We start from the raw sequence: 22322 nt of genomic DNA, 5'->3' as shown, positions 1-22322 counted from the left end.
TGCACCCAATCCCTCCCAGCATCAGAGTCTTTTCCAATGAATCAACTCTTCGCATGAGGTGGCCAAAGTACTGGAGCTTCAGCTTTAGAATCATTCCTTCCAAAGAAATCCTAGGGCTCATCTCCTTTAGAATGGACTGGTTGGATCTCCTTGCAGTCCAAGGGACTCTCAAGAGTCTTCTCCAACACCATAGTTCAAAAGCATCAATTCTTCGGCGCTCTGCTTTCTTCAGAGTCCAACTCTCACATCCATACATGACCACAGGAAAAACCATAGCCTTGACTAGACGGACCTTTATTGGAAAAGTAATGTCTCTGCTTTTGAATATTCTATCTAGATTGATCATAACTTCCTTCCAAGGAGTGAGTGTCTTTTAATTTCATGGCTGCAATCACCATCTGCAGTGATTTTGGAGCCCAGAAAAATAAAGTCTGACACTGTTTCCACTGTTTCCCCATCTATTTCCCATGAAGTTATGGGACCGGATGCCATGATCTTTGTTGCCTACAGCTGACTAATTCTAAAAGACCCTGATGCTGGGAAAGAATGAGCACTGGAGGAGAAGGGGATGACAGAGGAAGAATGATTAAATGGCATCCCTGACTCAATAGACAGGGGTCTAGGCAAACTCTGGGATACAGTGAAGTACCGGGAAGCCTGGCATCTGCAGTTCAAGGGTCTCAAAGAGCCAGACATGATTTAGCAACTGAGCAACAACAACTGCTCCAGATATTTGTGTCTCTTTCTGAGGTGTTTTACCATTTTTAAATGATCAAAGAACTTGAGGAGACACTTCTCTAAAGAAGATATGAGGTGCCAGCAAATATATGAAAAGATTTCAACATCATTAAATTAAAATCAAAACAACAATAATCACAATAAGTTTAGGATAATTAATGTAATAATTATATTATTATATATATATTATATATATATATAATAAATAATAAAAAACCCTAAATGATTACTATTTTGTTTTAAATTTAGCAGATATTGGCAATATTTTGAAACATGGCATTATTATACATTGATGGAGACTATGTAAAAATCACACAGGCACTGTGGAAAAATGTTTAGTAATTACTCAATTCAAAAGTAGTCACCATATGACTCAGAAATTTAACTCCTAAGCATATAATCAGACAACTTAACACAGCTGCAGCAAAAATTTTATGTAGAAACATTCATAGTATCATTGTTAATCAAAAAGTTGAAAGAAGTCAAATGCTGTTGAATATCAGTTGTTTAATAGATAAACAATATTAAGCATATCCATTTCAGGAATTATTATTCATCCATAAAAAGGATGAAGTTCTGATACATGTTCTTGTGTAAATAAAATTTGAAAAAAAGCATGCCAAATAAAAAAGACAGACACTAAAGGCTACAAGTTGCATGCTTTCAATTACATCAAATCTCCAGAAGAGGGAATCCATTGAACAACAACAACAAAAAATAGTCCTTGGTAAGAAGAGAAGTGACAAATTAATAAGCAGTTACTGATTAATGCTACAGATATTTCTTTTGTGGTAATGGAAATGTTTTGAAATAGTATTGTGCTGACGGTTGTGCAGCACTTTGAATGTACCAAAAGGTACTCAGTTGTGCATTTTTGAGTGCTATTTTATGTGGCATGTGAATTTCACTTCAATAAAAAAAAATGATAAAATGCAAAAAAGAAAAATGACTGTTCTCTCTGTGTCTCTCCCTATGTATGTATATATGTCTCTCTCTATGTATGCATATATGTCTCTCTATATATGGAAAATGGTTAAAATAATTTACTTATCATTTAACATCAATTTAAAATGGTACAATTTATTTTTTAGTAGTTATTACCAGAACTTTTGTCAATATGGAAGCCCATGTATATACATCTCTCTCTTTCTCTTTAGTTGTTAAGGCGTGTCTGATTCTTGCAACCTCATGGATAGTAGCCTGCCAGGCTCCTCTGTCCATGGGATTCACTGGGAAAGAATACTGGAGTGGGTTGCCATTTCCTTTTCCAATATATATATATAGCAAACATATGGGCTTCCCTGGGAGTTCAGATGGTAAAGAATCTGCCTGCAATGTAGGAGATCCGAATTCAATCACTATGTCAGGAAGATCCTCTGGAGGAAGCCATGGCAACCCACTCCAGTGTTCTTGCCTGGAGAATTCCATGGGCAGAGGACCCTGGCAGGCTACAATCTATGGGGTCACAGTCAGATGCGACTGACTAACATACACATAGAAAATATATATTTAAAAATGTGCCAACAGTTAATTCTACATTATAAAATTTAAAGTATCTGATTTATCTACTTCTAAAATGATTTTTCCAAATAGTAAAAAATACAAGTGTTGCTTTCAATGTCTAATTAATGGATACGTAACTAGAATCATTTGTGTTTTATTATTTTTTATGTTATCATCAACATCATTATTATCTCAAAACTTAGGCATCAAAATATTACTAACATAATAAGCCTGAACTATTGATGGAGTTATACATTTCCATAATATTCATGATCATCCTCACATGCAAGAAAAAAAAGTGAATGTAAAAAGAAATAGGAATGTGTGTGAGATTAAAACCTCTGAACATCCTTACAAGGGAAGGAAGAGAATTCTTTAATAAACATTAAAATCTCTGCTGCTGCTGCTGCTAAGTCGCCTCAGTCGTGTCCAACTCTGTGCGACCCCATAGAAATCAGGCTCCCCCGTTCCTGGGATTCTCAAGGCAAGAACACTGGAGTGGGTTGCCATTTCCTTCTCCAATGCATGAAAGCAAAAAGTGAAAGTGAAATCACTCAGTCGTGTCCGACTCTTAGGGACCCCATGGACTGCAGCCTACCAGGCTGCCCCATCCATGGTATTTTCCAGGCAAGAGTACTGGAGTAGATACATACAGATTAATTTATTCTCCATGTGTTATCTTCTAGGCAGTGAGAATAGAAACTTCCACTGCTCCTTTTTCAATAGGAGTTAGCTTAATTCCCAAATCAGTACCTGTATCTCAAGTGTTTTACAATATTCCCTAGGATACATAACACATCTTAAAAATATTCAGTCCTATAGTGCAAATGTCAAAAGATTTAGTAGTTGAGGACTTGAATGTATATATATTGTACATTCTTGATTTTTTTAAATCAATATCCTGAACACCTGGAGCAGATTGCATTCAACTCACCGTTTGGCTTTCCAGAAACTAAGGTATTAAAGGACTTACAAAGGTGAGAGTAGAGGCAGAAACTTTTTAAATTCCCTATTGGAGAAGGAAATGGCAACCCACTCCAGCGTTCTTGCCTGGAGAATCCCAGGGACGCCAGAGCCTGGTGAGCTGCTGTCTATGGGGTTGCACAGAGTCGGACACGATTGAAGCGACTTAGCAGCAGCAGCAGGAGGCAGTAAAAAATGTGAGGAGTTTTGGGATTTATAATAACTGATTATCATATCCACACAACTTCAGGTACGATTCCATCTACCAATTTGAAGGCTGAAATGTTCAGAAAGACTGGATTTTCATGGGAAAATATTTACTTCTCTTCTCAGATTACAATACAGTACATTTTTCCATGTTTATTATGAATATCTAGTTATTTTTCTAAGCAAATGGTAATCTTTTTTGGCTCTGTTGTGGTAATATCAAGAAAGAAGCACAGCCGTTTAATGAAGAATGGGAAAACAGCAAGAGAATAGCTCTTGATCATAGTCACAGGACTCTTGTAATTTACCTACCCTCCAACTGATCTCAGATTAAGAATCTAATTTACATAGTTTATTTTTAGAGATACTTATTTGTGACTGAATTTTATTAAATTTATGTAGGAAAATCTACTGGGAGGAGGAATAAACAACCATATTAGAAAAAGAACATGGAATGTAAAATTGAGAACTGATTAGTGAGGAAACAAACATTTCTAAGGATTTTAGAAACAGGAAGAGGCAACAGGTGGTACAATAATTGTACTTATAAATAAGTGACCATGTTCTTGTGTTAATGTCATAACTTCAACACACTTGTCTCCCACAGAACAACATGAGCCCATTTTCCTTGCAGAAAACTTAAGTTATAATGTATTGCAATCATTTTAAATTTGTTTTGGAAAGTCTTATGTAATTAATGGACTTCCCTGGTGGCTCAGATGGTAAAGCGTCTGCCTATAATGCGGGAGACCCCGGTTCAATCCCTGGGTTGGGAAGATCTCCTGGAGAAGGAAATGGCAACCCAGTCCAGTATTCTTGCCTGGAAAATCCCATGGACGGAGAAGCCTGGTGGGCTACAGTCCATGGGGTCGCAAAGAGTTGGACACGACTGAACAACTTATGACCATGTAATTATGATCAGTACTACAATATTTGGTTTAAGCTTGGCTTGTTAACTTAGAGTATTGTAAATGTATTCCAAATGAACATAGATTTCTCATGTAACAAGAAAATCAGCTTTAATAATCGACACTAGAACTTTTAAAAGGAAACAAGAAGGACATAAATAGGATATTTATCTCATCTTTAGGAACTATATCCTTAGAAATAGAGCACAAATGACTGCAGAGATATATTTGCTATTCTCAGTGATTTTTTTTTTTTAAATCAGTGCTTTTTCTGGGCTTCCCTGGTGGCTCAGACAGTAAAGAATCCACCTACAATACAGGAGACCAGGGTTCAATCCCTGGGTTCAGAAGATCCCCTGGAGAAGGGAATGGCTACTCACTCCAGTATTCTTGTCTGGAGAATTCCAAGGCTGGCTTTCTCTACCTGTATTTCATGGACAAAGAGATAAGAGTTCACAGTTCAAAGGTATTGAGAGGAAGAAACAAGTAAGATCCTAGTTTTTCAACAACTTTGAAAATCTGTCTACACTAGTCAATAATACACTTCAAATTCTTTCTTATTCAACAGTAATCATTATATATGTGTGCAAATATACCTACACACATATATGAATTGCTACAGTTTTGTCTCTTACTGAAAATGTAAAAGAAATGTGAAAAGTGTAATGGCATGCAAACATTAGAAAAATATTTACAAGCCTGAAAAGAAAGAAACCTGATGACAGTTTTGGTTTGTAAGAAACACATTCTTAGTATATTGTAAACTCATATTATTTGTCAAAAACACAAATTGCAAGGCTTCTGTTAGCCTTGCCATTGTTAGCTTCCACAATGCCATTGTTAGAGTCCACACCAGTGTTATTAAACAGGAATTTGAGGATTAGTTAATACATTTTGGCTGCTTTAAGTGAATTCCACAATTTTGAAATTTATTCCACATACTAATAAACTAGATAATTTCAATATATTTTATTATTTTGCTTGTGGACAATCATATGAACATGGAAATGGAACAATGTGATATACTGAGGATTAACTGCTGTGTGTAAACATATCATCTATTGCTTTACCAAGGTGATCTTACCCAACATTTACTTGTTTGAGTGTCTATTTTGTTTGTGTGTCTATTTCCTCCCTTTTGGGGGGAGTATGTGTTTGGTTTATATAATTTTTATTTCCAAAAAACTTTGTGTATTTTTAGTTTACACTCTTTTTGTCATTTATATATATAGTTACTTACTGATATGTATTTTATTGTGTAAGCATTTGCAAATAATCAGTGTGAAATAACTCCAACTAGCAGTATTGTTTTACTGATTGAAATTTATTTCCAAACCTAAACAATTTGTTTTGATTGCTGCTGCATATTTTCCTTGCATTTTTGAAAGTGTTTTTATTATATATACTTTATATTAGGGAATTGCTTTGAGAATTTAAATTTTTCTGTTGATTTGAAAGAGATATTATAGTTCTATTTTTCCTGATGGTTCCTTTTATACTTTTGAAAAGGCAGCAATTAAAATACAGAATAATAATTCTTAAAGTCATAAAATGTGAATAATTTATTTAGCAACCTGTTCATTAACTCTAAAAAATTTATTGATATCAAATATATGCATTATGTCTTAATAAACAATGCAAATATAAAAATATTATGCACAAATAATAATTTTTTGTTAAATTCTGGTGGATTCAAGTTATCAATGTGTTTTATAATATCATGATGTTAAAATAGAAAGAGATATAGATCCACTGGCAAACATATTCCTTACCTACAAAGTCCTCCTCGTTTGTGTGTTTGTGTGTTCAGTACTCAGTCATGTCTGATTCCTTGTGACCCCACAGACTGTAGCCTGTCAGGCTCATCTGTCCTTGGAATTTTCCAGGCAAGAATACTAGAGTGGGTTTTCATTTACTATTCCAGGGGTTCCTCCTGACCCAGGGATCAACCCATGTCCCTGATATCTCCTACATTGGCAGGCAGACAAAGATTCAAAGGATGGTTCCTTGTCCTCTCTCAGACAAAGTTGATATTGCTAAAGCAGGTGATGCTTGAAGCTGGAGTGGAGGTGGGAGGGTACAAAATAGAATAGAAAACTGAAGAACCACAAAGCTAAAACTATTGGAGATTTTGAATAAGACTGCGATCCAAAAGTCTACAAATAATAAATGCTGGAGAGGGTGTGGAGAAAAGGGAACCCTCTTACACTGTTGGTGGGAATGCAAACTAGTACAGCCACTATGGAGAACAGTGTGGAGATTCCTTAAAAAACTGGAAATAGAACTGCCTTATGATCCAGCAACCCCACTGCTGGGCATACACACTGAGGAAACCAGAAGGGAAAGAGACACGTGTACCCCAATGTTCATCGCAGCACTGTTTATAATAGCCAAGACATGGAAGCAACCTAGATGTCCATCAGCAGATGAATGGATAAGCAAGCTGTGGTACATATACACAATGGAGTATTACTCAGCCATTAAAAAGAATACTTTTGAATCAGTTCTAATGAGGTGGATGAAACTGGAGCCTATTATACAGAGTGAAGTAAGCCAGAAGGAAAAACATAAATACAGTATTCTAACGCATATATATGGAATTTAGAAAGATGGTAACAATAACCCAGTGTACGAGACAACAAAAGAGACACTGATGTATAGAACAGTCTTATGGACTCTGTGGGAGAGGGAGAGGGGGGAAGATTGTGGAGAATGGCAAGGAAAATTGTAAATATCATGTAGGAAAGGAGTTGCCAGTCCAGGTTCGATGCATGATGCTGGATGCTAAGGAGCATGTGCAACTGGGCGGCCCAGAGGGATGGTATGGGGAGGAGAGGGAGGGGGAGGGTTCGGGATGGGGACACATGATACCTGTGGCGGATTCATTTTGATATTTTGGCAAAACTAATACAATTATGTAAAGTTTTAAAATAAATAAATTGGAGATTTTAAAATAATAATAATAAAAAAAAAAAGAAATATCTAACAACAGAAAAAAAATTTTTAAAAGAAAGAAAGAAAAAAAAAAAGAAACTGATTTAACAGAATTTTAACCATGATTCAGTTGTAAGATCATTGGTCTTATGACTATTGGTCTTTCGCTATTTGAAAAATCCCCTGATTGCCTGCAAAGTTTTGCTTGATTTCATTTCTACCTGCTCCTTTATGAGTCCAAGAATTTGTTATAGCACAAGAAAGGTCTTTGAAGAGGCTCTTATTAAGTAGTTCATATTATGTTGCCTAGCTACTTCCAAAGAAGTTGTTTCTTGCAGTATCTAAACTGTCCTCTTTCATTGTGAATACATAAAGATAAAACAGGATGTAGGTAAAAAAATAAGTAACAACTTTATAACTCTGACTCATACAGTATTTTAAACACTTAACTACTCTCTTGGATTTCCTTGGTGTTTCAGTGGGAAAGAATCCTCCTGCCAATGCAGGAGACATGGGTGGGGAAGATCCCCTAGAGAAGGAAACAGCAACCCAGTCTAGCATTCTTGCCTGCGAAATCCCATGCACAGAGGAACCTAGTCAGCTACAGTTTGCTTGCAGCGGGTACTAAGTCATTTCAGTCCTGTCCAACTTTTTGACCCTATGGACCGTAGCCCACCAGGCTCCTCTGTTCATGAGATTCTCCAAGCTAGAATACTGGAGTGGGTTGCCATCTCCTTTTCCAGGGGATTTTCCTGACCCAGGGATGGAACTGTGTCTCTTGTGCCTCATGTATTGGCAGCTGGGTTCTTTACCAATAATGCCACCTGGGAAGCTCAAGGCTTCCCTGTCTCAGTTCAGTTCAGTCGCTCACTTGTGTACGACTCTGCGACCCCATGAACCACAGCACACCAGGCCTCCCTGCCCCATTACCAGCTCCTTCAGTTCACCCAAACCCATGTCCGTTGAGTCGGTGATGCCATCCAACTATCTCATCCTCTGTCGTCCGCTTCTCCTCCTGCCCTCAATCTTTTCCAGCATTAGGGTCTTTTCAAATGAGTCAGCTCTTCTCATCAGGTGGCCAATGTATTGGAGTTTCAGCTTCAGAGTCAGTCCTTCCAATGAACACCCAGGAGTGATCTCCTTTAGGATGGACTGGTTGGATCTCCTTGCAGTACAAGGGACTCTCAAGAGTCCTCCAACATCACAGTTCAAAAGCATCAATCTTCGGCACTCAGCTTTCTTCGCAGTCCAACTCTCACATCATACATGACTACTGGTAAAACCATAGCCTTGACTAGATGGACCTTTGTTGGCAAAGTAATGTCTCTGCTTTTGAATATGCTCTCTAGGTAAGTCATAACTTTCCTTCCAAGGAGTAAGCATCTTTTAATTTCATGGCTGCAGTCACCATCTGCAGTGATTTTGGAGCCCCAGAAAATAAAGTCTGACACTGTTTCCACTGTTTTCCCATATATTTCCCATGAAGTGATGGGACCAAATGCCATGATCTTAGTTTTCTGAATGTTGAGAAATAACATCGCTCTCTCTTTATTACTTGGTTTTGGACAGGTCATTAGCAATTTTTGACAAAAGATTCCTCACTAAACCTATGTATACAAAATTACCTCAAACATTTCAATTAAAATTAAAAAACACTCATATTTATTTATCAGAATCTGAAGTCCTTGAAAACAGTTATTTTCAAACAATATCATATATTCTAATCTGTTCCCTAATTAATCTGATAGATAAAAATATCTACACTCATTCCATATGTTGTTTATAAGAATCCAACACTTTATAAAAACAAAATTCAAGAGTCCAAATTGTGATATCAGGGCTTTCATCTTGTCCACTTTCCATCATTTCCAGCTGAAGATAGTGACCAAGCTCCTGATTTTCTCTAATGTTTTACTTCCTGGTTAGAAGAATATGGGGAAAATGTGAAATGGTATGCTAAAACTAAGAAATTTTAGTTTAGATTAACTAAATTAGCACATAATATGGTATAAGAGTTCCTGTTTCATTAGAAATATCCAATATGTGCTAATATGGTAGTGAGAATAAGAAAATATTAATACAATGACTACTCACCACTATCACCTACAATAGGGTGAATGTAGGTTGCTAATTTTCAAACACTGTCAGAGGAATTATTAATAATAATAATTTTGAATATTTTTCCTTTTGGTGAAAGAAGTTTCAGGATCTTAGAGACTCCAAACGCTCAAAGTTCCAGGTCTCTGAGTTCATTCTGATGAGATATGCATGCAATGTTCTATTTAATTGTAACAAAAAGGTGAAAAGACAGCCTTCAGAATGGGATAAAATAATAACAAATGAAGTAACTGACAAACAACTAATCTCAAAATATACAAGCAACTCCTATAGATCAATTCCAGAAAAATAAGTGACCCAATCAAAAAAGGGGCCAAAGAACTAAATAGACATTTCTCCAAAGAAGACATACAGATGGCTAACAAACACATGAAAAGAGGCTCAACATCACTCATTATCAGAGAAATGCAAATCAAAACCACAATGAGGTACCATTTCACGCCAGTCAGAATGGCTGCGATCCAAAAGCCTACAAGCAATAAATGCTGGAAAGGGTGTGGAGAAAAGGGAACCTTACATTGTTAGTGGGAATGCAAACTAGTCCAGCCACTATGGAGAACAGTGTGGAGATTCCTTAAAAAACTGGAAATAGAACTGTTTATGACCCAGCAATCCCACTACTGGGCATACACACTGAGGAATCCAGTATTATTAATTTTTTTAGATTAATTATTAAAAAAATTTTTTTTTAATTTACAACATTGTATTGGTTTTGCATACATCAACATGCATCCACCACGGGTGTACACATGTTCCTCATCCTGAACCCCCCTCCCACATCCCTCCCCATACCATCCCTCTGGGTCATCCCAGTGCAGCAGCCCCAAGCTTCTTGTATCCTGCATCGAACCTGGACTGGCGATTTGTTTCTTATATGATATATACATGTTTCAATGCCATTCTCCCAAATCATCCCACCCTCTCCCTCTCCCACAGAGTCCAAAAGACTGTTCTGTACATCTGTGTCTTTTGCTATCTCGCATACAGGTTGTTACCATCTTTCTAAATTCCATATATATGCGTTAGTATACTGTATTGGTGTTTTTCTTTCTGGATTACTTCACTCTGTATAATAGGCTCCAGTTTCATCCACCTCATTAGAACTGATTCAAATGTGTTTTTTTAACGGCTGAGTAATACTTCATTGTGTATATGTACCACGGCTTTCTTATCCATTCATCTGCTGATGGACATCTAGGTTGCTTCCATGCCCTGGCTATTATAAACAGTGCTGCGATGAACATTGCAATTCTGGTTTCCTCGGTGTGTATGCCCAGCAGTGGGATTGCTGGATCATAAGGCAGTTCTATTTCCAGTACTTTAAGGAATCTCCACACTGTTCTCCATAGTGGCTGTATTAGTTTGCATTCCCACCAACAGTGTAAGAAGGTTCCCTTTTCTCCACATCATTTCTCTTCAGCATTTATTGCTTGTAGACTTTTGGATCACAGCCATTCTGACTGGCGTGAAATGGTACCTCATTGTGGTTTTGATTTGCATTTCTCTGATAATGAGTGATGTTGAGCATCTTTTCATGTGTTCGTTAGCCATCTGTATGTCTTCTTTGGAGAAATGTCTATTTAGTTCTTTGGCCCATTTTTTGGTTGGGTCATTTATTTTTCTGGAATTGAGCTGTAGGAGTTGCTTGTATATTTTTGAGATTAGTTGTTTGTCAGTTGCTTCATTTGCTATTATTTTCTACCATTCTGAGGGCTGTCTTTTCACCTTGCTTATAGTTTCTTTTGTTATGCAGAAGCTTTTAATTTTAATTAGATCCCATTTGTTTATTTTTGCTTTTATTTCCAATATTCTGAGATGTGGGTCATAGAGGATCCTGCTGTGATGTATGTCAAAGAGTGTTTTGCCTATGGTCTCCTCTAAGAGTTTTATAGTTTCTGGCCTTATGTTTAGATCTTTAATCCATTTTGAGTTTATTTTTGTGTATGGTGTTAGAAAGTGTTCTCATGTGTCTTTTTCAATTGAGGTTTCCTCAAGATATATGCCCAATAGTGGGTTTGTTGGGTCATATGTTAATTTTATGGGTTTTATGGGTTAATTTTATGGGTTTCCCAGATATCACTAATGGTAAAGAACCCACCTGCCAATGAAGGAGAAATAAGAGACACAGAAATGATCCCTGGGTCAAGAAGATCCCTGGAGAGGGGCATGGCAACCCACTCCAGTGTTCTTGCCTGGAGAATCCCATAGTGGGATTCTAGCCTGGTGGGCTAGAGTCCATTGGGTCACAAAGAGTCAGACACGACTGAAGTAACAGCATGCACACAGGCACGCATGGTAATTTTAGTCCTAGTTTTTTAAGAAATCTCTATACTGTCTTCCATAGTGACTTTATCAGTTTATATCCCCACCAGCAGTGCAAGTGGGTTTCCTTTTCTTCATACCCTCTTACTGTTTGGAGATCTTTTGATGATGGCCACTCTGACAGGTGTAAGGAGATATCTCATTGCAGTTTTGAGTTACATTTCTCTAATAATGAGCTACATTTAGCATCTCTTCATGTGTTTATTAGCCATCAGTATGTCTTCTTTGGAGAAATATCTAAGTCTTCTGCTCACTTTTTGATTGGATTGCTTGTTTATCTGGTAGAGAGTTGCTTGAGCTGCTTGTATATTTTAGAAATTTACCCTTTGTCTATTTTTTCATTTGCTATTATTTTCTCCCATTCTGAGGTGTTTTCTTGGTGGTTCTTCTTATACTTCAAAAAAATATTTAAAAACCAGTGTAATGATTCTTAAAGTCTTACAAAATTTGATTTATTTATTAACCTGTTCATCCACTTAAAAATATTTTTTGATATCAAATACATGCATGCCAGCTTGCTAACAATGCAAATATTAACATAAATACTTTGTGATCAAATTGCCAACACATGTTGCATCATTGAAAAAGCGAGAGTTCCAGAAAAACATCTACTTCTGCTTTATTGACTATGCCAAAGCCTTTGACTGTGTGAATCACAACAAACTGTGGAAAATTCTTAAAGGGTTGGAAATACCTGATCTTCCTCTTGAGAAATCTGTATGCAGGTCAAGAAGCAACAGTTAGAACTGGACGTGGAACAACAGATTGATTCTAAATAGGAAAAAGAGTATTTCAAGACTGTATATTGTCACCCTGCTTATTTAACTTATATGCAGAGTATATCATATGAAATATCAGACTGGATGAAGCACAAGCTGGAATCAAGATTGCTGGGAGAAATATCAATAACCTCAGATATGCAGATGACACCACCCTTATGGCAGAAAGTGAAGAGGAACTAAAGATCCTCTTGATGAAACTGAAAGAAGAAAGTGAAAAAGTTGGCTTAAAGCTCAACATTCAGAAAAAGAAGATCGTGGCATCTGGTCCCATCACTTCATGGGAAATATATGGGGAAACAATGGAAACAGTGACACATTATTTGGGGGGGATCCAAAATCACTGTAGAAGGTGACTGCAGACATGAAATCAAAATACCCTTGCTCCTTGAAAGAAAAACTATGATCAGCCTAGAGAGCATAGTAAAAAGCAGAGACATTACATTGCCAACAAAGGTCCATCTAGTCAAAGCTATGGTTTTTCTAGTAGTCACGTATGGATGTGAGAGTTAGACTATAAATAAAAAAGAATTGATGCTTTTGAACTGTGGTGTTGGAGCAGACTCTTGAGAGTCGTTTGGACAGTAAGGAGATCCAACCAGTCCATCCTAAAGGAAATCAGTTCTGAATATTCATTGGAAGGACTGATGCTAAAGCTGAAACTGCAATACTTTGGCCAATGATGCGAAGAACTGGCTCATTTGAAAACATCCTGATGCTTGGAAAGATTGAAGGCAGGAGAAGGGGATTACAGAGGGTGAGGTGGTTGGATGAAATCACCAACTCAATGGACGTGAGTTTGAGTAAACTCCAGGAGTTGGCGATGGACTGGGAAGCCTGGCATGCTGCACTCCATGGGGTCACAAAGAGTCAGACACTACTGAGTGACTGAACTGAATGTTGTTTCCAAATATTAACATTTTGGTTACATTCTGGAGAATTCAAGATATCTATATTTTTTAATATCATGATTTTAAAATAGAAAGATATATTGATCCACAGATAGATTTATTTCTTACCTAGAAAGCCTATCTTTTTTTGCAACTACATCATATTGAGTTGGCCAAATGTTTGTTTGGGTTTATTTATAATATCCTAAGGAAAACCTGAATGATATTTTTTGGCAAACTCAATATTAGAAAATTCAAATGTTGCCTCCTGTCCTTTCTGAGAGAGAGCTGAATATTTCTAAGGAAGTTCATGCTTAAAGTTAGATTTGGTGGTAGGAGGGGCCAAAATATAACAGAATATTTCAAAATCACAAAGATAATAATATTGGTGAACATATCATATAATATTATATGATATGTCATAATATCAGTGAAAACAATAATATCAGTAAGAAATAGCAAATATAACCAGAATAAAGAGTAAGAAAAAAGAAAGAATGGAAGAAAGGAAAAAAGGAAGAAAAAACTGATCTAGCCAAATCCCCACCATGACTCAGTTAAGACCATTTCTCTTTTGTCTTTGAAAATTCTCAGAATCTCCTCCAAAATTTTGCTTACTTTTATTGCCCTCTACTTCTTTATGACTCTAAAAATTGGTATATGTCAAAACCAATACAATATTGTAAAGTTAAAAAATAAAATAAAAAAATAAAAAACAAACAAACAAAAAAGAATTTGTCATGGCACAAGGAAAGTCTTTGAAGAGAACTCATCAAGTAGTTCATTCTATGTTACTTTGCTACTTTCAAACAAGTTACTTTTTGCAGTATCTAAACTTTCATCTTTCATTGTGAATACCTGAAGATAAAACAGGGAAGCAGGTAGAAAAATTAATATATGACAACTTTATATCTTGATTCCCTCACTATTTTAAATAATGTTATCAACCCTCTTATGATGACTGAAAATTTATTCTTGGGGAGAGAACATTAATATGTGCTATGAATGCAAATATATCAGGTGTGATGAAGCCTGGGGATGAGACATCAAAAAAAAAATTCCTAAAAAACTAGGAATAAAACCACCATGTGACCCAGCAATTCCAATCCTAGGCATATACCCTGAGGAAACCAGAACTGAAAGAGACACATGTATCCTGTTGTTCATTGCAGCACTATTTACAATAGCTAGAACATGGAAGCAACCTAGATGTCCTTTGACAGATGAATGGATAAAGAAGTTGTGGTATATATATACAATGGAATATTACTCAGCCATAAAAAGGAACACATTTGAGTCAGTTCTAATGAAGTAGATGAACCTAGAACCTATTATACAGTGAAGTGAGTCAGAAAGAGAAAGATAAATGCCATATTCTAATGCATATATAGGGAATCTAGAAAAATGGTACTGAAGAATTTATTTATAGGGCAAAATGGAGAAACAGACATAGAGAACAGACTTATGAACATTGGGAGAGGGGAGGAGAGGGTGAGATGTATGGAAAGAGTAACATGGAAACTTGCATTGCCATATGTAAAATAGATGGCCAATGGGAGTTTTCTGTATGGCTTAGGAAACTCAAACAGGGGTTCTGTATCAACCTAGAGGGGTGGGAAGCAGGGGCAGATGGGAGGCAGTTTCGAAAGGAAGGGGATATATGTATCCCTATGGCTGATTCATGTTGAGATTTGACTAAAAACCTCAAAATTCTGTAAAGCAATTATCCTTCAATTAAAAAATAAATTTAAAAAATGAGAAGGTGAATCCAATACTCATATTTAGGTGTAAGTCAGACAGTGTCCTTCTACTACTCAATATCAGGAACACTGAAAACCAGTTACATATTTTTCCTGGATGCAGATGGGTAGGTATTTTTCTGAAATCAGCTTTCTGAAATGTGTGGGTTAATAGTCAGTTAGTAGTCAAAACAGTATGACATTTGAGAAATAATTCCAGTATTAAAGATAAAGACAATGCAGACTACACAAATAAACTATTGACATTTAGAAGTTATTAAAATAACACATATGAAGTAGAAAAGAACAATATGTATAAATATATAACTTCTTTAATCTACTATTCTTTGTTATCAATATGATAGAATGTCATCACTTGGATTAAGATGAATATACTCAGCAGGTGTATATCCACACTGTTGTACTGTAGATACCATAATTTAAAACCATAACATTTTTCAAATATTTGATATCTTGAAATGCATTCTTAAGATGTAAATTATTGAAAGGAAAAAGTAATAAACAGCAAATATTTAGGAAAAATTGATGTAAAAATTTGTTTCCATTTTTAGATTAAACGATTAAATTAATAAATTAATGTAGATATACACTAACTTGATTTAGTCATGTAGTTTTCAAAATATTTATCTCATACAAATTTTTGAAGGTCTGATGCTCCATTCTTTGCTTTATGACTATCTAGAATGCTCCAAGAATCAAAATTAGTCAAGTAGGGAAAAGTTCAGAGAAGGCAATGGCAACCCACTCCAGTACTCTTGCCTGGAAAATACCATGGACAGAGGAGCTTTGTAGGCTGCTGTCCATGGGGTCGTGAAGAGTCAGACACGACTGAGTGACTTCACTTTCACTTTTTACTTTCATGCATTGGAGGAGGAAATAGCAACCCACTCCAGTGTTTCTTGCCTGGAGAATCCCAGGGATGGCGGAGCCTGGTGGGCTGCCGTCTATGTGGTTGCACAGAGTTGGACACGACTGAAGTGACTTAGCAGCAGCAGCAGGGGAAAGTTATTAAAAAACAGAATAGAATCAATTGTGTATAAGTGAGAGCCCTAAATCACATTTCTTTTACTGTTAATCAATTTTGGACAAGTATGAGCAATTTTTAACATCAGTTTCCTAACTAGAATTTATATGTATACTAAATTAATTCATACATTTCAATTAAAATTAAATAATTCACGTGATTATTTCACAAAATCTCGAGTGTTTGAAAAGTTATTTTCAATGTCATACATTCTAATCTGCTACTTGAATGTCTTCATGCATAAAAATCTCTACATTCATTGCATTCATTGTGTCTCTGATAATCAAACACTTCCCTGATGGCTCAGTGGTAAAGAATCTGCCTGTGAAGCAGGAAACATGGATTCAATCCCCAAGTCAGAAAGATTCCCTTGGAGAAGGAAATAGCAATCCACTACAGCCCAGGGAAATCCCATGGGTTGAGTTTGCCATGCTACAGTATGTGGGGTCTCAAAAGAGTTGGACTTGACTTAGCAACTAAACAGCATAATCCAACACTTTAGCAAAACCAAATTCAAGAGTCCAAGCTATCATATCAGAGGACTTTCCTCTTGTCCAGTTTCCATGACTTCCAGGCTGAAGATAACAACCAAGTTCCTGATTTTCTCTAAAGTTCTATTCCTCAATCATGAGAAGTTGAAAGTAATGTGAACTGCCTAATGGTTTGATGTTAGGGTTTTGATTAGCTGAATTAACATATAATAAACTGCCACAGTTCCTGTTTCACTGGAAATATACAATAAATTTTAGTGCTGGGATGAGAATTAGTGTGAATACTGTTAGGTGCTCAGTCAGTGTCTGACTCTTTGCAGCTCCATGGACTGTAGCCTAACAGGCTCCTCTGTCCATGGAATTCTCCAGTTAAGAATATTGGAGTGGGTGGCCATTTCCTTCTCCAGGGAATCTTCCTGACCCAGGGGTTGAAACCAGGTCTCCTGCACCATAAGCAGATTCTTTACCAGAATTTTAAAGTTACAGTAACTCCATGCCATCACCACCTACAATATCATGGATCTGGGTAATTCCTATTCAAACATTGTCAGAGAAATTATTAAGATTGTCATGTTGAATAGTTTTCCTCTTAGTGAAGATGTTCCAGGATCTCAGACACTCCAACAGCTCAAAGATCCAGGTCTATGAGTTCATTCTGTTGGGATTCTCAGGCATTCACAGCTGGCAGCACTGGCTTTCCCTGCCCCTGCCCCTGCTGTACCTCTTAGCTCTCAGTGCCAACATCCTTATCCTGATCATCGCCAATCAGAAGGCAACACTGCACCGGCCTATGTATTATTTCCTGGGCATCCTGGCTGTGGTTGACACAGGCCTGGCTACCAACAGTATGCCCAAGATTTTGATCATCTTGTGGTTCAGTGCTAACACCATCCGTCTCCCTGAATGCTTTGTGCAGATGTATGTCATACATTGTGTTATGGGCATGGAATCAGGAATCTTTGTCCTCATGGCTGTAGATAGATACATAGCCATTTGTTGACCACTACACTATTCATCCATAATTACTGACTCTTTTGTGGTCAAAGCCACTGTGCTCATGACACTCAGAAACATCCTTCTTACAATTCCAGTGCCTGTGTTGGCTGCTCAGAGAGACTATTGCTCAAAAAAACAACTTGAGCACTGCCTGTGCTCTAATCTTGGCGTCACTAGTCCATCCTGTGATTACAGGACAATCAACAGTATCTACCAGCTATTTCTCCCGTGGACATTCACGGGTAATGACTTGAGTTTGATTTTTATATCCTATGTATGCTTTGATTCTTAATTCTGTGTTAAAGCTGAATTTAGCACCTGCTGCTGCTGCTAAGTCGCTTCAGTCGTGTCCCACTCTGTGCGACCCCATAGACAGCAGCCCGCTAGCCTCGCCCGTCCCTGGGATTTCCCAGGCAAGAACACTGGAGTGGGTTGCCATTTCCTCCTCCAATGCATGAAAGTGAAAAGTGAAAGTGAAGTCGCTCAATCGTGTCCGACTGCTAGCGACCCCATGGACTGAAGTCTAAAAGGCTCCTCTGTCCATGGGATTTTCCAGGCAAGAGTACTGGAGTGGGGTGCCATCGCCTTCTCTGAATTCAGCAGCAGCTGTATACAAGGCCTTAAGTACCTGCACTTGCCACCTCATTCTAATCAGTTTCTTCTACACAACCATCATTATCATTTCCGTTACCCACAGTGCAGCAATGACATTTCTCTTCATCCCAGTTCTACTCAATGTATCAAAAATGTTTTTCCCTCTGCCCTGAACCCCATGGTCTAGGTACTCAAAAACAAAGAGCTCAGACAGGGTTTATATAAAACACACACACACACACACACACATATATTAGATCCTCCAAGGATTGCAGATGACAGAATAACTAAGAAACACTGACATTTCCAGTTAGTATAAGTAATTGGTTACAGCTAATGAAACTTTATAAAAAATAGTAAAACCGATAATTTAACCATGTTTTTCAAAGAAAATCTTCATCAAGAATAACACAGTGATGACCGCCTCAAGAAATCCAAGAGAAAGATAAGTTGAATAAACACTTCACTTTCTTACCTAGTTGTCCTGGTTAAACACTGGACAGCATTTAATCGCATTCGTTAGCACAGACACCTGCCATTTTCTTCTCTTTAATGGAAGTATTTATCCATGTACTTCTCATATAATTGCTGACAGGTTAACACTCACTCCTGCCATCTGTGTATTGATTTTATGATGTGTATTATTATCTTTTTTATAATAATAGATATAATATAAGACCAAATACTTGAATGTACATTTCTCTAAAGAAGACATGCAAAGGCCAACAAGCACAGGAAGAGATCCCCAACATCCTTAGTCATTTGATGAACACAGGTCAAAACCACAATAAAATACCCTATATATTCTTAAATGGATATATTCTTTTTTAATGATATTAACAAGTTATGGCACCTTTGTGGATACATTGGAGCCCTTGTATATTAATGGTGGAAATATCAAGTCACATCATAAATGAGGAAAATAGCTTGACAACTAACCAAAAAGTTGAGCACAATTCCAAACTTATTCAGAAATTCAATTCTTAGTCTATACCTAAAATATTCAAAACAGAAGTTAAAGCAAAACTATGTACACTAATGTTCATAGCAACATTATCTGCCAAAACAATAGGAAGCATCCAAATATCCATCACCTGCTGAGTTTATGAGCATAACCACAAGAGATCATTATCATTCCTCACAAGGACAAAGTATGGGTACATGTTGTTGCATTGATGAAAGAATTCTGCTAAGTGAAAAAAATTAAAAAACAAGCAAACATACCAAAAATGCTACAACTTGTATAACTTCATTATATCAGTGTCCAGAATAGGTATATCTATTGAATCAGAAAGTAAATTGACTGTTTCCAGGGACTGGGGACACTGTTTAATTTGGAGTGACTGAGGAATAGTTATGGATTTCTTTTTGAGGAATTGAAACTGTTCTTGGATTACACTGTGCTGAAGTTTGCACAGCGCTGTCAATATAGTGCTGTGCACTCTTAAATCATATAAATGGGTAGTTTGATTGTATGTAATTTTCACTTCTATAAGAAATAATAAAATGAAAACATAGTACAAAATTTATTTTCAACGTATGTATTTATTGCATTATTTCCTATAAGTTAAAGGAACATACATGTCCAAGAATAGAAAAATGTCAAATATATTATGTAAAAACAAGATCACACTTTTATTTAATTATAATACTGATGAATAATTGTGTTTTAAATTTGCTTATTCTATAATGTCAATTGAAAATGCCATAATTATGTTTTAATATGATATTTTTCAAGCATTATTTTCAAACTCATATGTAGAAAATATACTAAAAATGTATCAGCACATGCCCCTCCACTGTTCATAGTAGCACTATTTACAATAACAAGACATGGAACCAACATAAGCATCAATCAACAGATGAATGGATAAAGATGTGGTATGTGTGCATGCATGTCCATCATTTCCGACTCCTTCTGATCCCATGGACTGTAGCCTGTCAGGCTCCTCTGTCCATGGAATTTTCCAGGCAAGAAAAGTGGAGTTGGCTGCACTTCCTTCTTGAAGTTTTCTTCCTTCAGGGGATCTTCCTGACCCAGGGATCGAACTCAGGACTCCTGCATTGGCACAGGGGTTCTTTACATTATAGAATTTAAGGTTTAGATTTATCTAATTCTGAAATCTTTTTTAGACCCACTACTTTTATTGTCTAATTAAAGAATATAAATTTAGAATCAGTTGTGCTTTATTATTGTTTTTGATATTAATGCCATCATCATTATTATCTCAAACTTGGGCATCTAAATTTTCCTAACTGAATATCTAAGCAGACTAAGCCTGAAATTTTGATGAACTTCTAAAGTGTCATAATATTTATCATTATCCTCACTTGAAAGTAAGATAGATATACAAAGGAACACATAAACAAATGTACATGTGAGTGATTGAAACTTTCAAAAACATTGTAAATGTTTTCAACTGTGTGCTTACATTTTGACACAAAAAGAACTAAAAATACATATTAAAATGTCTAATGCTCGTTAAATTATGATCATTTTCATTTCTGTATTTATATATCTCAGACAAAAGCACACAAATATAGAAACATGCAGATAAAAAATACTCTTACTTATGTAATACTTCATAGTAAGAATGGAAAATTTCCACATTTTTCCTTCTTTAATTAAAATTAGCTTAATTCCCATACCAGTACTTGCATCTCGAGTGTTTTGCACTTATCCTCTGGGATATATAACACTCATCCTAATCTCTAAATATTCAATTCAATAGTACAAATATCAAGGGATTTAAAAGTTGAGGACAGTAATGTACAGCTATTATGGAGTAGTGTTTTTTGTTTTGTTTTGTTTTTTTACTGATGTCCTGAACACCTGGACCCAATTGCATTCAGCTATTTTGCTATCCAGAAACTAAGGTATTAAAGGACATATGAACGTGGGATTAAGAGTAGGGTATTTGCTGCTGTTGGTTGTGATAGGATAAAGCAGAGAGAGACTTTGAGTGTACATGAATTCATTATTGTATCCTCAGAAACCCTGGCTTGATTCCACCCCACATTTAAGGGCAGAAGTGCTGTAAAAGACTAAATTTTCTGAAAATGTTTTTGCCCATTTCTCAGACTGCAATTCAGTGTGACTTCCCATAATGACTATGTAGTGATTTTTCTAAAAGCAAATAGGATCCTTTGGTTCTTCCATGCTGGTTGTCAGGTATGAATCAACCCCTGTAACTAGAAGTTGGGGAAATACAAGAAAATAGTTCTTCATGATCACAGTGGTTGCTTTTCACCTACCTTCCCATTGTTCTCAGGATGAGAATCTAATATAATTGCTTCATTTCTAGAGGCATTTACTTGTGACTGCATTTATCCATTTTAGATAAGAAAATCTACTTGGAGAAACAAACCATCATATTAGGAAAAGAAATGAGGTGTAAAATTGAGAACTGATTAGTGAGGAAGAAGCATTTTTTATAGTTTAGAAATGGGAATAGGCAACATGTAGTATGATAACTGTACTTATAAATAAGTGACCATGTTCTTGTGTTAATATAAGTCTCCCACAGAATAATATGAGCCCAGTTTCCACAAAATTTAAACTCTAATGTATTGAAATCATTTAAAATTCACTTTGGAAAAAGTCTAATGTAATTATGGTCAATACTAAAATATTTGGTATAAGCTTGGATCATTGAGAATTCTGCAAATGAATTGCAATTGGAGCATAAAGTTGTTCTTATGTAACAATAAAATCAGTTTTAATAATAAGCACTAGAACTATGAAAAGAAAAGATGAAGGACATAAATAGGATTTTTATCTCATATTTGAGAGCTGAATTCTTATGAATAGAGCACAAATAAATTAAGAGATAGGGCTTCCCTGATTGCTCAGCAGTAAAGAATGTGTCTACCAATGCAGAAGATGTGGATTCAATTCCCTGGTTGGGATCAAAATTTGTCATTTGGAAATATTGGCTCACTGTGCTATGCAGATCTCCCAAATGTCAACATACTTAATTTTTACAGTGATAATCTCACATCATATGGACTCTAGAAAATCCCTTTGTACATTAGTAAGAGAATGAAACTGAAAAAAGGCCAAAAATGCCTTAATATTTCTATGAAAATTATTGT

The 22322-nt window shown here is 36.3% G+C and overlaps 1 pseudogene; it reads left to right on the top strand.

Moving 5' to 3' along the window:
• Window positions 17248-17925, top strand: OR56B2NP (olfactory receptor family 56 subfamily B member 2N, pseudogene; annotated as a pseudogene).

The sequence above is a fragment of the Bos taurus genome, chromosome 15 (genome assembly GCF_002263795.3).
Source record: "Bos taurus isolate L1 Dominette 01449 registration number 42190680 breed Hereford chromosome 15, ARS-UCD2.0, whole genome shotgun sequence".
In the NCBI taxonomy this organism is placed as follows: Eukaryota; Metazoa; Chordata; class Mammalia; order Artiodactyla; family Bovidae; genus Bos; species Bos taurus.
This window is presented reverse-complemented; position numbering and strand designations above follow the sequence as displayed.